This window comes from Myxine glutinosa, chromosome 1 (assembly GCF_964187855.1).
Source record: "Myxine glutinosa chromosome 1, kmMyxGlut1.1, whole genome shotgun sequence".
Classification (NCBI taxonomy): Eukaryota; Metazoa; Chordata; class Myxini; order Myxiniformes; family Myxinidae; genus Myxine; species Myxine glutinosa.
Window position 1 is genome coordinate 91,908,049 of NC_136261.1, and position 14,074 is coordinate 91,922,122.

Consider the following 14,074-nt stretch of genomic DNA (forward strand, 5'->3'; position numbering starts at 1 on the left):
GTCACCATGCCTAAATCAAAAGAGCTCTCTGGTTCCTTCAGAAAGAAGGTTATCGATGCCTTCGAGTCTGGGAAGGGATTTAAAAAGATCTCCAAACAATTTGAAATCAATCATCCGACTGTCCGGAAGATCATCTGCAAGTGGAGAAGATTCCAAACAACTGCCAACTTGTTCAGGCCAGGCCGCCCCAGCAAGTTCAGCCCGAGAGCAGACGCAAGATGCTGAAAGAAGTCTCGAAGAACCCCAGAATGTCATCACGGGACCTACAGGTAGCTCTTGCCACTGTTGATGTCAAAGTGCACGAGTCTACCATTACAAAGAGGCTGCACAAATTTGATCTGCATGGGAGGTGTGCCAGGAGGAAACCTTTGCTGTCCAGAAAGAACATCAGGGCAAGACTAAAGTTTGCCAATGAACACCTCGGGAATGACCAGCACTTCTGGAACAATGTGTTCTGGACAGATGAGTCAAAGGTAGAGCTATTTGGCCACAGTATCAGAAGACATGTTTGGCGAAAACCAAAGACAGCATTTGACCACAAGAACCTGATACCAACTGTAAAGCATGGTGGTGGAAATATTATGGTTTGGGGCAGCTTTGCTGCATCAGGGCCTGGGCAGCTCACCATCATATAATCCACTATGAATTCTTCATTGTACCAGAGGGTGCTTGAGGATAATGTGAGGCCATCTGTCCGAAAGTTGAAGCTCAATCGAAGGTGGACCTTGCAACATGACAATGACCTTGAACATACCAGTAAATCCACCAAGGAATGGCTGAAAAGAAAGAAATGGGGGGTTTTGGAATGGCCAAGTCAAAGCCCGGATCTAAATCCCATTGAGATGTTGTGGGGGGATTTGAAACGAGCTGTGCATGCAAGAAACCCCTCAAACATCGCACAGCTGAAAGAATTCTGCATGGAGGAGTGGGCAGAAATTTCTCCCAGTTGATGTCAGTGACTGGAAGACAGTTATAAGAAACACCTACTTGAGGTTGTTTCTGCCAAAGGGGGCAATACCACCTATTAGAGCCAAGGGTGTACTTACTTTTTCCACATGCGAAATTTGCATTTATGTTCATTTAAATTATACAATGGACTACAAAATGTAAATGTTTCATGATATTTGTTATATTATATCACCTATATCTATCAATATTGTTGAAATGAAGATGAAATAGCTGTATGTTGAAATATGTTGAAAAAGTCAAAACTTTACATGGGGTGTACTTACTTTTTCCACATGCGATATTTGCATTTATGTTTATTTAAATTATACAATGGACTACAAAATGTAAATGTTTCATGATATTTGTTATATTATATCACCTTTATCTATCAATATTGTTGAAATGAAGATCAAATAGCTGTTTGTTGAAATATGTTGAAAAAGTCAAAACTTTACATGGGGTGCACTTACTTTTCACGTGACTATATATTCTTGGGGAAAATGGCAGGGGCATAGAAAAGGCCTCTCTCTCCATATCGTATGTGCTATGTGGCAAAGTAGAGAAAAGAAGGAGCATTCCATAGTTTGTCGAAAATGCGAAACAATAGAAAATAAGTTACATTCAAAAAATCTCGTGTGCATGCTAGACTTTTCTTTTTCTTAGGAGGAACCAAGCACTGCTCTAGAAAAGTTCATATAAATGGGCGCCCCACATGTACAGGTTAAAACCCATCAGTACGTAAAGTTTTCTGTGTACCTTGAAAACGAAAACGCGTCAGATAATGTGCATGTGTGTGATAAATTTGTTTAAAAAAACTTATAAATTTAGTATGTTTGTATGTACTATGTCCCAACCAATTTCAGACATGTTGGGTGTGATGTATTCTCTGGGACAAGTGTTGGACGAGCGCGATGTGTGTACACATAGGCAACAATTGGATTAGATGAAAGAATTGTAGGGTGCAGTGCGGCCTATTTTACCAATCCCTTTTGAACCATAATTGCACATTATATAAACTTGCAAGTGTTGACATTGCAGACATATTGGACAAACGTGATATGTACATGATGAACACTGATAATAAGTAGAGATGATGGATGAATTGTATATGGACACCTAATCTGCAATAGAACAGAAAATTTATATTATGTTTGGCATTTCAATTTATTTTTTTTTACTGAAAAAGACCACGAAGAGGTTCCTTTGAAACCATGAGACTGTAACTGCATTGAAAATACATTTACTTTTTCATATAGCTGTATGAATCAAATTGGCGCCGCTTTACATGAACTTTTTAGTGCAGTGCTTGGTTCCTCTGAAGAAAAAAGGGAGTCCAGCATGCACACAAGATTTATTGTATGCCCCTTCTTTTCTATTGTTTGACATTTCCGACCAGCGATGGAATGTGGCTTCTTTTGTATAGTTTACCACATGGCACATACCATATAAAGGGGTCTTTTCTGTGCTCCTGCCATTTTTCCCAGGAATTGTTGCATAGATCATGCTCAATAAATTTAAAACTGATCGGACAAAGCATTGTACTTGTGAAATTATGACATCATAATTAAGGCACCAATGATATCATCATTAACACTTATTCTCCATGTTGAGTTATTTACAATGAGCCACGTTTCAATTTTTTCCATTGAGCGGTTTTGGAGATATAGAGGTGCAACGTTTTTTGTTTTTTTTCCATGATGGCGACCTACCACGTGACATTTGACGTCGTACTTATTAAAAAATGATATTGAAGGAGGCAATCTTATGATGAAAATTTCCTGTTCTTCGGACCAACAGTGGCAGAGAAACAAAATTAATACTGAGTGGATCAAGCATTATACTTGTTGAATTATGACGTCACAATGAAGGCACTCTGACATGATCATTAACATAGTATTGCCCATTGGGACTACTTGACAATGAGCCATGTTTAAATATTTTCCATTGAGCGGTTTGGGAGATATGGAGGGTCAAGTTTAGTGATGGACATTATATATATATTTTTTGTAAAACATTCGAATACAAGGAGGGAATAACTCTCCGGATATGATGTAACAGATTACCGCTCCTCGGACAGGAAGTGCTTGACTGGGTGCCAGTTGGACGGTGACTGTGAGGCAATTCAAAGAAAAGGTGGATGAATTCGATGTTTTGCGAACTGTTTATGGTAAGAGTTTCGTTTTTACCTCGTTGTAAATACCAAACGAGTAGAGATACTGTTGAAGGAAAAACTCAAGAATACATGCAAGTTCGACCCTTACAAGATTGAACTATTTATGACAAGCTGAACCATGTGCACATAAACAGGAGATGCAAATCACAATGGAAATTCTGATCTGTTCTGACGACGTCTCTCAGCGCAGACTTTATACAGGATCATGACCGCAGGTGGGAGGAGTAGGTGATAAATGTTGCTTCTGGGACACCTCCGTTTAACATGGGAAATCCCTATCTAATGTCATTTACCCCCTTGTCTTTTTCAAAAATCATAAACACCTCTATTTCTCCCTCTATGAACCTATAATCCTTCTCACCTTATGAACCTATAATCCTTCTCGCCTTATGAACCTATGATTTTCTTCCTTTATGAACCTATAATCCTTCTAGCCTTATGAACCTATGATTTTCTTCCTTTATGAACCTATAATCCTTCTAGCCTTATGAACCTATGATTTTCTTCCTTTATGAACCTATAATCCTTCTCACCTCCACTCTTTAGTCTGGCTCATACTTGGTTCTATCATTTATGGCGAAACATTGCATCATCTTTTGTTGAGCCAGTTGCCAACGTGGCACAGGAAATGACAGCCTTGCCAATGACGCAGCCTTGCCTATAAAGGCTCTAACCACACCTTGCTTTTTTAAACACACGTTATGTTTCTCTGGAGGATGGAGGATGAAGCTTTATCAGAAGATAGGTAATTTTTTTTTGTTCTCACGATTAATTATTCATTGTCTTATATGGAACATCATTAACAGCCTCTCAATAATTATTGTTTTTTCTCTTTTACAGTTTATCTTTATCAAGGCTTGTGATTGATGTTGAAAATGAAGTCAATGATTTTCACCAACAAAGGAAGGAGTTGAATGAAACGCTTACAGAATTCACTGAAGTTCGGAGGGGTCTTCATAATGAGATGGTTGAGTGTTTAGAAAGCCTCTCTCACCCGTTAATATTCTCCAAGGTTGTCTCAACAACAGAACCAATGACTGACAACGAATTAAACACCTTGTTTGAAATTCTATGCGAGAGGTAAGAGATATAATTAATTATTCACAAACTTCAATCCATTAATTTTCTCCTTTTTATCAAAGTTGGTGGTTGAATAACTGTGTGTTAAAGGAGCAGCTGGTTGCAAAGTGAGCTGTGTGTTATTTCCTTTAACTAACTGTTTGTTTTATTCCAGCATGAAAAACCAACCAAGCAACATGAAGTTTGATGAAACCCAGGGATTTCACAACTTCGACGACCGGAGGTGTGTCAACCCATTTCCTGCTCATGTGAGTTGTTTGGAAAAATGGAGTTTCTCATTTATGGTCCTAGACTGCCCTCATGTGGTTTTGGGATGACACGGCAGGCAAATACTGTGTTTGGTGAATTTAATTTAAAATCCCTTTTGTGCCTTGCAGACACAAAAGAAATCAAACCTGGTGATTGATGTTGAAAATGAAGTCAATGATTTTCACCAACAAAGGAAGGAGTTGAATGAAACGCTTACAGAATTCACTGAAGTTCGGAGGGGTCTTCATAATGAGATGGTTGAATGTTTGAACAGCCTCTCTCACCCATTAATATTACCCAAAGCTGTCTCTACAAATGAACAAATGACTGACAACGAATTAAACACCTTGTTTGGGATGTTATGTGAGAGGTAAGATACATGATTAATTCTTCACAAACTTTGATACTGTGTGTATGTGTGTTATTAAACGGTTTGGTTGATACTTGGATACTGTCTTGCGATTTTGATATCACCAGTGAGTTAGTATTTAAATGTCAACTGTTTGTTTTATTTCAGCATTAAAAGCCAACCAAACAACATGAACTTTTACGATGAAACCAATGATTATCACCAACAAAGGGAGGATCTGAATGAACCCCTTACAGAATTACCTGGAGTTCCGAAGGATGATGATAGATCAATAGCAGAGATGATAGTTGGGAGGAGTGTCAACTCATTTCCTGCCCATGTGAGTTTAAAATTTCCATCTTACAATGTGTGTATGTGTGTGTTTGTGTGTGTTTGGTGAATTATAGTAAGATACTGCTTCGATGTGATTTGATAATGATGATCTAACGGATTTGTGTGTGATATTTGGGATATGGGCGGGTTCTGTTGTTAGTTGACTTAATTTAACATCCCTTTTGTGCCTTGCAGACACAACCAATGCAATTTTTATCACCATTGGCCAAACAGCCAATCGGTGTGAAGGTGTTGGTGAAGCCAACATGGGAGACAACATTCTGTTGGACTGCCTTGGAAGAAACTGTATTTATACCTCATGATGCCTTGGAAGAAACTGTATTTATGGAAGATTATATTTGCTTTGTATACAATTTTTTAATTCTTAATTATAAAAAGAGAATAAAGAAAAAAAGATGGGAAGGTGTGTCCCCCACCCTTGACCCCCCCCTCATCCCACCCATCCCCTCCCCTTGTGTGTGTGGGGAAGGTGGGGGTGGGATGAGGGGGGGGGATCAAGGATGGGGGCGCACAGGGGTGGGGGATGATGGGTGTGGTCTGTGTGGGTGTGGTCTGTGTGGGTGTGGTCTGTGTGGGCAGGGTCTGTGTGGGTGGGGTTTGTGGGTGGGGTCTGTGTGGGTGTGGCTTATGATTTTTATTTATTTATTTAATATTTTTTATTGCTACTAATTAAATTAGGTAATCTTGGTGGATGAAAGTATGGATGGTTGTTGTTTAATGAATTATCAGTTTTGTTTTTTGTAATTCTTGTGAGTAAAATGAACCCAAGATTTCTTCCCAATTCATATCATATAATTTGTAAGTCCAAGGCATAGTATCCATTACATCAACGATTTTGAATAATTCATTAGTCCATCTCTTTGTATAACCTTTCTCAAAATGGCTTTTCCATTTGTATATTCTTACAATATCACCAACTTTGAACTTGGGCTTTCTCAAATTAATCTCCTTTTCATATTCTAATTTTGTAAATGTTTCCGATGGTTTTGATTTTGTTGATGAATGAACTGTATTATTGTAATTATCTACAATATCCTGAATAAAATACACCCATTTTTGGGAACCGAGTTGTGTGAATTTTTTATATAATTTCTCTTTTAAAGTACGATTAAAACGCTCAATAACAACTGCTTTTCCTTCATTAAAGGTGCTGTATAATTTAATACCCTCCCCCTTAAGAAATTTCATAAATATTTTGTTATAGAACTCTGTTCCCTCATCGGTCCACAGTTTCTTTGGTTTTCTTTTACTTTTATTAAATATCTGTTGGAAGGCTAACATCAGAGTATAACCTCTCTTGTTTTTCAAAGGAACAACCCAAGCAAATCTACTCCTCAAATCAATAACGGTTAAAGCATACTTGTATCCCTTATCATTTTTTAGTTCGATTAAATCAGCGGACCATATGTGGTCGGTGTATTTAGAATAAACTTTCCTTCTTTTAAACTTTGTGATTATAGGTTTATGTAATTCATCAGCCAAAAGCTCCTCAGTCTTGATGACATCATTAGAGCCTAATAGTTTTTTGAGGGTGAATAACCAAGGCCAAGTTTCAATTTAGCATTTATCAAATTTCTCACAATAAACCTATCAACCTTCTCTCTCAACGTTGGATTTTGTATCAAAGACAAATTATACAACATTTCTCTGTCGGCTTTATGTTTTTCAGTCAACGTAGTGGTTTTCCCATAAGCAATATCATGCTTCATACACACTTTGTCACCCCTATTTGTAGGTTTAGACCAAGGTTTAGGATTGTCAGCCTCATCTAATCTTTTATCCAGGTTTGTTCCAGGACCACAGAAGGAATATCCAGGTAGATGTAGTTCCCCTGGAATTCCAGTTGTTGTAAATTTACTTCCTGACAAAAACTTTTGTATGTCTCCTCCACTTTTAGGAGAGATGAATTGGCACTTTTTAGAGCCACACACTTGACATATTCCTTTTTGATAAACTCTATTATTTTTAGCTTTAACAAAGGAGATATTTTTAGATTTAGTTTTCTTTTTACATTTGAGACAATAACTCATATTTATTTATGAGAAAAAGTCCTACATAGTGCCAAAGACTTTTGGGTTTTCAACATATACATTTCTATCTTGATTTTTAAAACATAAAGAATCCTTAGGAATGCCTTCACTCTCTCCTCCATTTATTTACAAATAAAACTAACTAAAGTCAATAACACCAACATCATCAACTATATGTTGTATATCTGCTCTCTGAATTTATTATAGCAAATTAAAAAACCAATATCTTCATAAAAGTCATTAGTTCTTTATTTTCCTCTTTGGTGCGTTGAGATTTATTTATTTGTCGTAATAACTTCAATCTTTCATTAATCTCAGGAATGGTCATATTTTTATATTTTTCCCCCCTCTCTCTTGCCTCCCTCTCCTCCTCCTTTTTCTCCCTTTCCTCCCTCTCCTCCTTCTCCTTTTTCTCCCTTTCATCCTTCTCCTCCTTCTCCTTTTTCTCCCTCTCCTCCTTCTCCCTTTCCTCCTTCTCCCCCTTCTCTCTTTCCTCCTTCTCTTCTTCAACTCCTTCCTCCTTCTCTTCTTCAACTCCTTCCTCATCCCTTGCTACCCTTGAGCTTGAGCCCCAAAGAATATTATACATATACTCATCTGGATTTTGAGATATTCTTGTATCTATAATTATTTTTCTCATAATAGGATACCAATAAGATTTGTTGACTATTTCTAAAAGAGTTTTATATTTCATAACTTTGAGAAGTTCATTTTTATTTAATATTTTAAACAAGTCTCTATTTGTGGGTTTAGCAATATCAGTATAAGGCCAGTTTTTAATGACAAAATTTCCATGTATATGCTCCAAATCATAAGGTATGTAATACCGAGCACCCTTTTCTTGTAGGTATCCCTGAATACAAAAATTATAATTCTCTTGTAGTCTTTTTCCTGCCATTTATGTATCAGAAATATATGTGAGATTAATATTATAACAGGTAATACCACCCCATCTTCCCACTACCAAATCGGTTTGTATTCCTCGGCTTTCTATCCTTATCTCATTACCTTCCTTCTTTGTCATGTTAACCATCGCTATACTATCATATATTTTTCTTTTCTCAAAATCATGTATTTGTTGTTTACTAATTGTACTTCCACATAAATCCTTATCCTCACCAAGCGGATAATATTCTTCTTTACGAGACTGATTCAAATCATGTAGGTCTTCTAAGTTTATTGAAAAATACCAATTATACCCTAAATCAGGCATATCATACCCCCATTTATTGATTCACATATTAGCTATATGTCCTTCTTTATAAAATTCAATTGTAAGCAGATAGTTAAATTGAATGAGGAAAGGTGTATGGTCAGTATAACCGGGTGTTGTGGTTGTAAATTTTACTTGTTTAACAAAACGTGCTGTTTTATTTAAATATATATATTGTGATAAATCACTGAATCTAATTAAGTCATTCGCACCTGTAGGGTTTGGATAATTGATTAATTTAGAAGTATTCTTCATATTAATATTTTTACTTATACTATTGTTACGGTCCGCAGATTAGGATGTTATTTTTACCGAGCGGAGGTATAACCGCGGCCGAACTGTGCTTCCCCGATTCACCCGATTTACCCAAACGTTGGCCGTATCGCGCCACCGCTATTCAATCGGGAAAAGACTAAGACGACACGGATGTGAAGAAAAGGAAGACGAAGGCAAAGAAAGGTTTGAAATACGATTACTATTTATTACTATTTACAGGCTCAAAGTAACCAAGGAGAAGGAAAGATAATAAAATAATATACAGAAGCTTTTAGAGACACAGGGAAAATACTAGCTTATCTAACAGGCTTACTTACTACCCAGGACAGAACAAACGAAGACACAGACTCACGCGGGGAATTGCAGAGTGGATTGGCTGGAAGGAGGTGTGTGGCTGGAGGGGGAGGACGGCACGGAGCTGGCTGGAGCTTGATCCCGCACGGGACGCCGGGCTTGACCTCGACGGCCGCTGATGCCACCGATCCTGTCGTGTGCGCGGGATCACGGGTTGGAGCTGCTTGGTGGAGCCGACGCGCTGGTGGGGGGGTCTGGCGTGACGGGTTCTCTCCTCTCTCTTTCTTGGTCCAACCACTCTTTCTCCACCGACAACTCAACGCAACCACTCAACGCAACCACTGACCACCCCTGACGACCAACTCAGCTCTTGTCATGGACCTCTCTATGCGCCCTGCTCAGCCTTTCAGCTCATCTTTCTTTTGTACCTCACCACGCAGCTCAGCTCAGCCTTTCAACTCCTCTCTTGGACTCATCTGCTTGTCTCCTCGGGGAACGCCCCACGGCGGGTTATATAGGCCCCGCCCCTCAACCTTTTCGAACCTCCCCCAAACGCTCTTCCTCCGCCCTCTCAAACCAAACCACTCATGCTCGGTTGGTTGTTCGGGGCTGGCCCACTCCTCCCCTCTATGACGAGGTGGAGACACGCCCTTCTCCTCCGACCCTGCCTCGTGGTCAATGGCGGCAATTGGAGGGGATGTAATTGGCAATGGCAATTGAGGCCTGGCAATGACGAAAGGGGAAATGGAGGTTTTGGGAATGGGAATGAAGGGAATCTACTCTTATTTCACTCGGTGCAATGGAGTATTTAACTTAATGGGAGACACAGCCTTACCCTAAGACACATAATAAGATATAAGCTACTGAACAAGGGTTTTATCGGGTCCTGCAATGTGGTGTTTATGGAATAACTACCGAGACGCCCTTTTTATCTTTACACAACTCCGGAGGCAGGAGGCGCAGAATAAACAATAATAATAATAAAGCACACAATAAAAAAATAAAGTCCTCATATCCGCAACACTATATTTTTGTCGTTCAGCCTGTGCCTTTGTATAATAATTTGATAAATCAATATCCTGAGAGGAATTTCCAAAGATAGAACCATCTTTTCCAACATGTCATTTATATTAGATTAAAAATGATATCATAAAAATTTTCATTATTGTTGAGTTGCAATAATACATATAAACATAATTGACCACAACATTTAGAATTAATTTCTTGAACTTGAAATGTTTGATAAACACCATTCTGTAAGAATTGTATTACTTCAACAGGCGGTGGCATACCATAACTATCAAAATAATATTTATCCTGACTATTATGAAAACAAACCCAATGAGAACCATTCTGTGTGTCTAAATTCATAATAATATTCATTGTATTCTTGGACAACTTTTTAAATTAATCTCTCATACAAATAACCACATTATCAATTTTTAGTTTTTTACAATATTTAGTAAGTTCTATATTTGACGTTGTATTCTTTCCAAATTGTTTAAACCATTTATCCATTTATTTATGAGAAAGATATAACCCATTACCCCTTTTAGTTAGTTTAACACCCGCTTGAGCGATAGAGGAAAGCATAACTCCAACTAACAATCTAGCTTTATCAGGTAGACTTTCAAGTTTTTGAGCAAAATCCACAATTACACCACTTCCACTAATTTGTTTCTCCAACTCCTTGTTATGTCTTTCCAATTCTTTTTGAGCTTTTAGTTGTGCCTTCCTTTCGTTAGCAGTTTTTACCGCTGCTGAAATACCACCAGTCAATGCTCCCGCCGCACTTAAACCAGCAAATAAAGGAATTAGAAACGGGAGAAATCCTCCCTCTTGTATTGAATATTTCTTTAACATAGGTTTTGTCATTTTAATTTTAAGTGAACCAGCATCATTTAGTGTTTTTACCTGCTCTCTTGTGAGTAAAACATCAATTCTTACTGCTCCTTTTCTTTGAATTGTATTAACGTTAATAATACAAGGCTTTTGATTTTGAATACAAGATGTTAATTCATTAAGATTGATTTGATTAACATATACCAGTTCTTTCCTACTCATTTATTTATGAGAAAAAACCTATGTGATATTAATCATAACACCATTATCTGTATTAATCTGTAATTCTGTTTCCTCCAAAAGCAAACAATAAGCATCAACCTCTTCATTCTCTCCTCTTTCAATGTATAGAGAAGTATCCACTCTATTAGACTTTATAGTTTCCTTTTGAGAACTCAGGTCAATTGCGTAGATTGTATAAAGTTTTTGAAACGCAACCATATCCAAAATAGGTTCATTATTACCGTTGCTTTCACACACCTTTTGGTAAGACTTGTAGGCTTCCGCATAATCATTTTTTTCCCAATCAATTTCCAATCTATCTCGCGGATAAAATGTTCCATCAAGAGAAACCCGAAGTTGTTTCACCTTAGCATTATCACTCAGTGCATTATTCTTATCAGTACCCTCCTCTCCATCTGGTTTCTTAAAAATGAGCCATAGGTATCGTGGCTTTCCTTCAAGAACACCCAAATTCCAAGTGTAGGTAGTGTGTTCCAGTTTAACGTGTTGACATCTTCTTTTAAGGTATGATACATTTAGCGGTTTCTTTGAGTTAAGTCTTCTATTTAACATCTCTTCCGTTTTAAGATTAGGAGTATATTCACTAATATACCAACACAAATCATTAATAACAAATTTATTATTGTCGCCAAAAGCATTTTCAGCCCCAAAAAGCAATCTATTTACATTATCATTCCTTTGTAGTTGAAATCTAATTTTAAGACCATACAAAACTTTATCATAATCACAAAATCCAAATATACCTTTCAGAGGTACTGCTACGGTAAAACTATTCTCTGCTTTTGTATCATCATTATACATTGACTTCCTTTGACTATAACCAGGGTCAGCATTTGTTCCCGTTGACATATCAGGAATAAAACCTTCAACAGCTCCCTTACCCATTCTATCACTAAACGAATATAGTGTAAATTTCATCATTTCAGATGTAGCAGAGACATAATCAACCGCTTCAACCTCTTGTGTTCCAATATACAGGCGGACACTATCAAACATTTTCCAGAAGAAATCATTTACGAGTGTAGCATTAGTATTATTCGCAGCCTTAGTGAATTTAAATTTACACAGCAAGAAACTATCAGCTATATTCAAGTAAGTTTGTTGATTATTTATTTCCAAACTTTTTGTTCCGTTTGAATTCCAGTCTGTTCCTGTTATAGCATTTACCTTAAAATAGTCTTCCTCTTTAGTAGAGTTTGAAATGATAATCGTATCATTATCAAAAATGATAATGCCCAGAAACAACTTGCTTTCGGCTCCTGGAAAGCAAATCCAACGGAAGGAAATCTCATTTCCTTTCACAAAGCCCGAAACAAGTGTGTGTCCACCCTCAGGAGAGCCAGGAAACAATATCTCTCCGTTCTCAGGACCAAACTCTCTTATCTGTCTCCCTCTTCCAAATCCTGGTGGCGTCTGGTCAAATCTGTTTCTGGTGTTTGTTCCCCCTCCATCCCCTCCCTCACCTCAAATGGCCACACGGCTGACTCTGCACATGAAAAAGCTGAATGCCTCAACTCTGTGTTTGCCTCTAAATCTTGTGTCCCAAACCCATCCCTCTCTGTACCCACCGTACCCAGTCGTACCCAGCAGCTCCTGGACTCTGTGTCCTTTCCTCCTGACAAGGTGGAAAAGTTTCTGTCAACCCTCGACTCGGATTCTGCAACTGGACCTGACGGCATCAGCCCACGGGTCCTAAAATCCTGTTCTTCCGCTCTTTCACTCCCTCTCTCTGTTCTCTTCACCCTCTCTTTTGCTCAAGGTCATCTTCCATCTGCTTGGAAATCTGCCAACATCACCGCTTTGCACAAACAAGGTGCAAAAACAGATCCCAGCAACTACAGACCAATCAGCCTTCTCCCAATTATCAGCAAAGTCATGGAATCCATCATTGCTTCAGATATGAAATCTTTCCTCTTCTCCAATGGCTTGATCTCTGATCATCAATTTGGTTTCAGACCTGGACACTCTACTCTGGACATGCTGCTTCTGCTTTCTCAACAATGGATGGAGGTCCTCAATGCCAAACAGGAAATTAGAGCAGTCTCCCTTGACATATCACGTGCCTTCGATACGGTCTGGCACCCCGCTCTGCTCACCAAACTCTCCTCTTTTGGTATCCATGGAAATCTCCACGCATGGCTGGCGGACTTCCTCTCTAGTCGTAGTCAACGTGTGGCCCTGAATGGGTTTCTCTCATCTCCTCTTCCTGTTCAGGCTGGAGTTCCACAAGGCAGTGTTCTCGGCCCTGTCCTTTTTCTGGTCTTCATCAATGAGCTCTCTGACTCTCTTGAAAATCCTCTGTATCTCTTTGCTGATGACTCTACTCTCTGTCGCTCCATTCTTCATCCCTCAGATCGGCAGTCTGCTGCCTCCTCACTCTCTGCAGACCTGGACAAAATCACAGACTGGGCAAACAAGTGGAACATGTCTTTCAATCCTGACAAATCTCACACTCTTACGATGTCTCTCCGAAAAGACCGACTGGACAACCCTCCCATCCACTTTCTGAATAATCCTCTCCGAGAAGTTCTGTCACTCAAGCTTTTGGGTCTCACTATCTGCCATGATCTTTCCTGGGAAAACCACATTTCAAATCTGGCCTCCAAAGCCAGTCGCCGACTGGGCATCCTCCGTCGTGCGAAGTCCTTCCTTACACACCTGAGCTCCTCACCACATACAAGGCTTTCATCCGCAGCTCAATGGAATACTGCTCTCCCCTCTGGGCTGGTGCTCCTGCCTCACACCTAGCTCGTCTTCACGCTGTTGAAACCAAAGCATTCAGAATCATTGGAATCTCCCGCGATGAAGCTAACTCCAAGGGCCTCTCACTCACTCACCGCAGGCAGGTTGGTGGTCTTTCCATCTTCTACCGACTCCTCTCTGGCCTTGCCCCCCCAGCTCTCTCTGGGCTCTGTCCCGCAAATATTCCTACAGGTCGCACAAGATCTGCCTGCAACCCTCTTATGGTCAAACTGCCAAAATCAAGACTCTCTGCTCACCTTCACTCCTTCATTCCTCTTTTC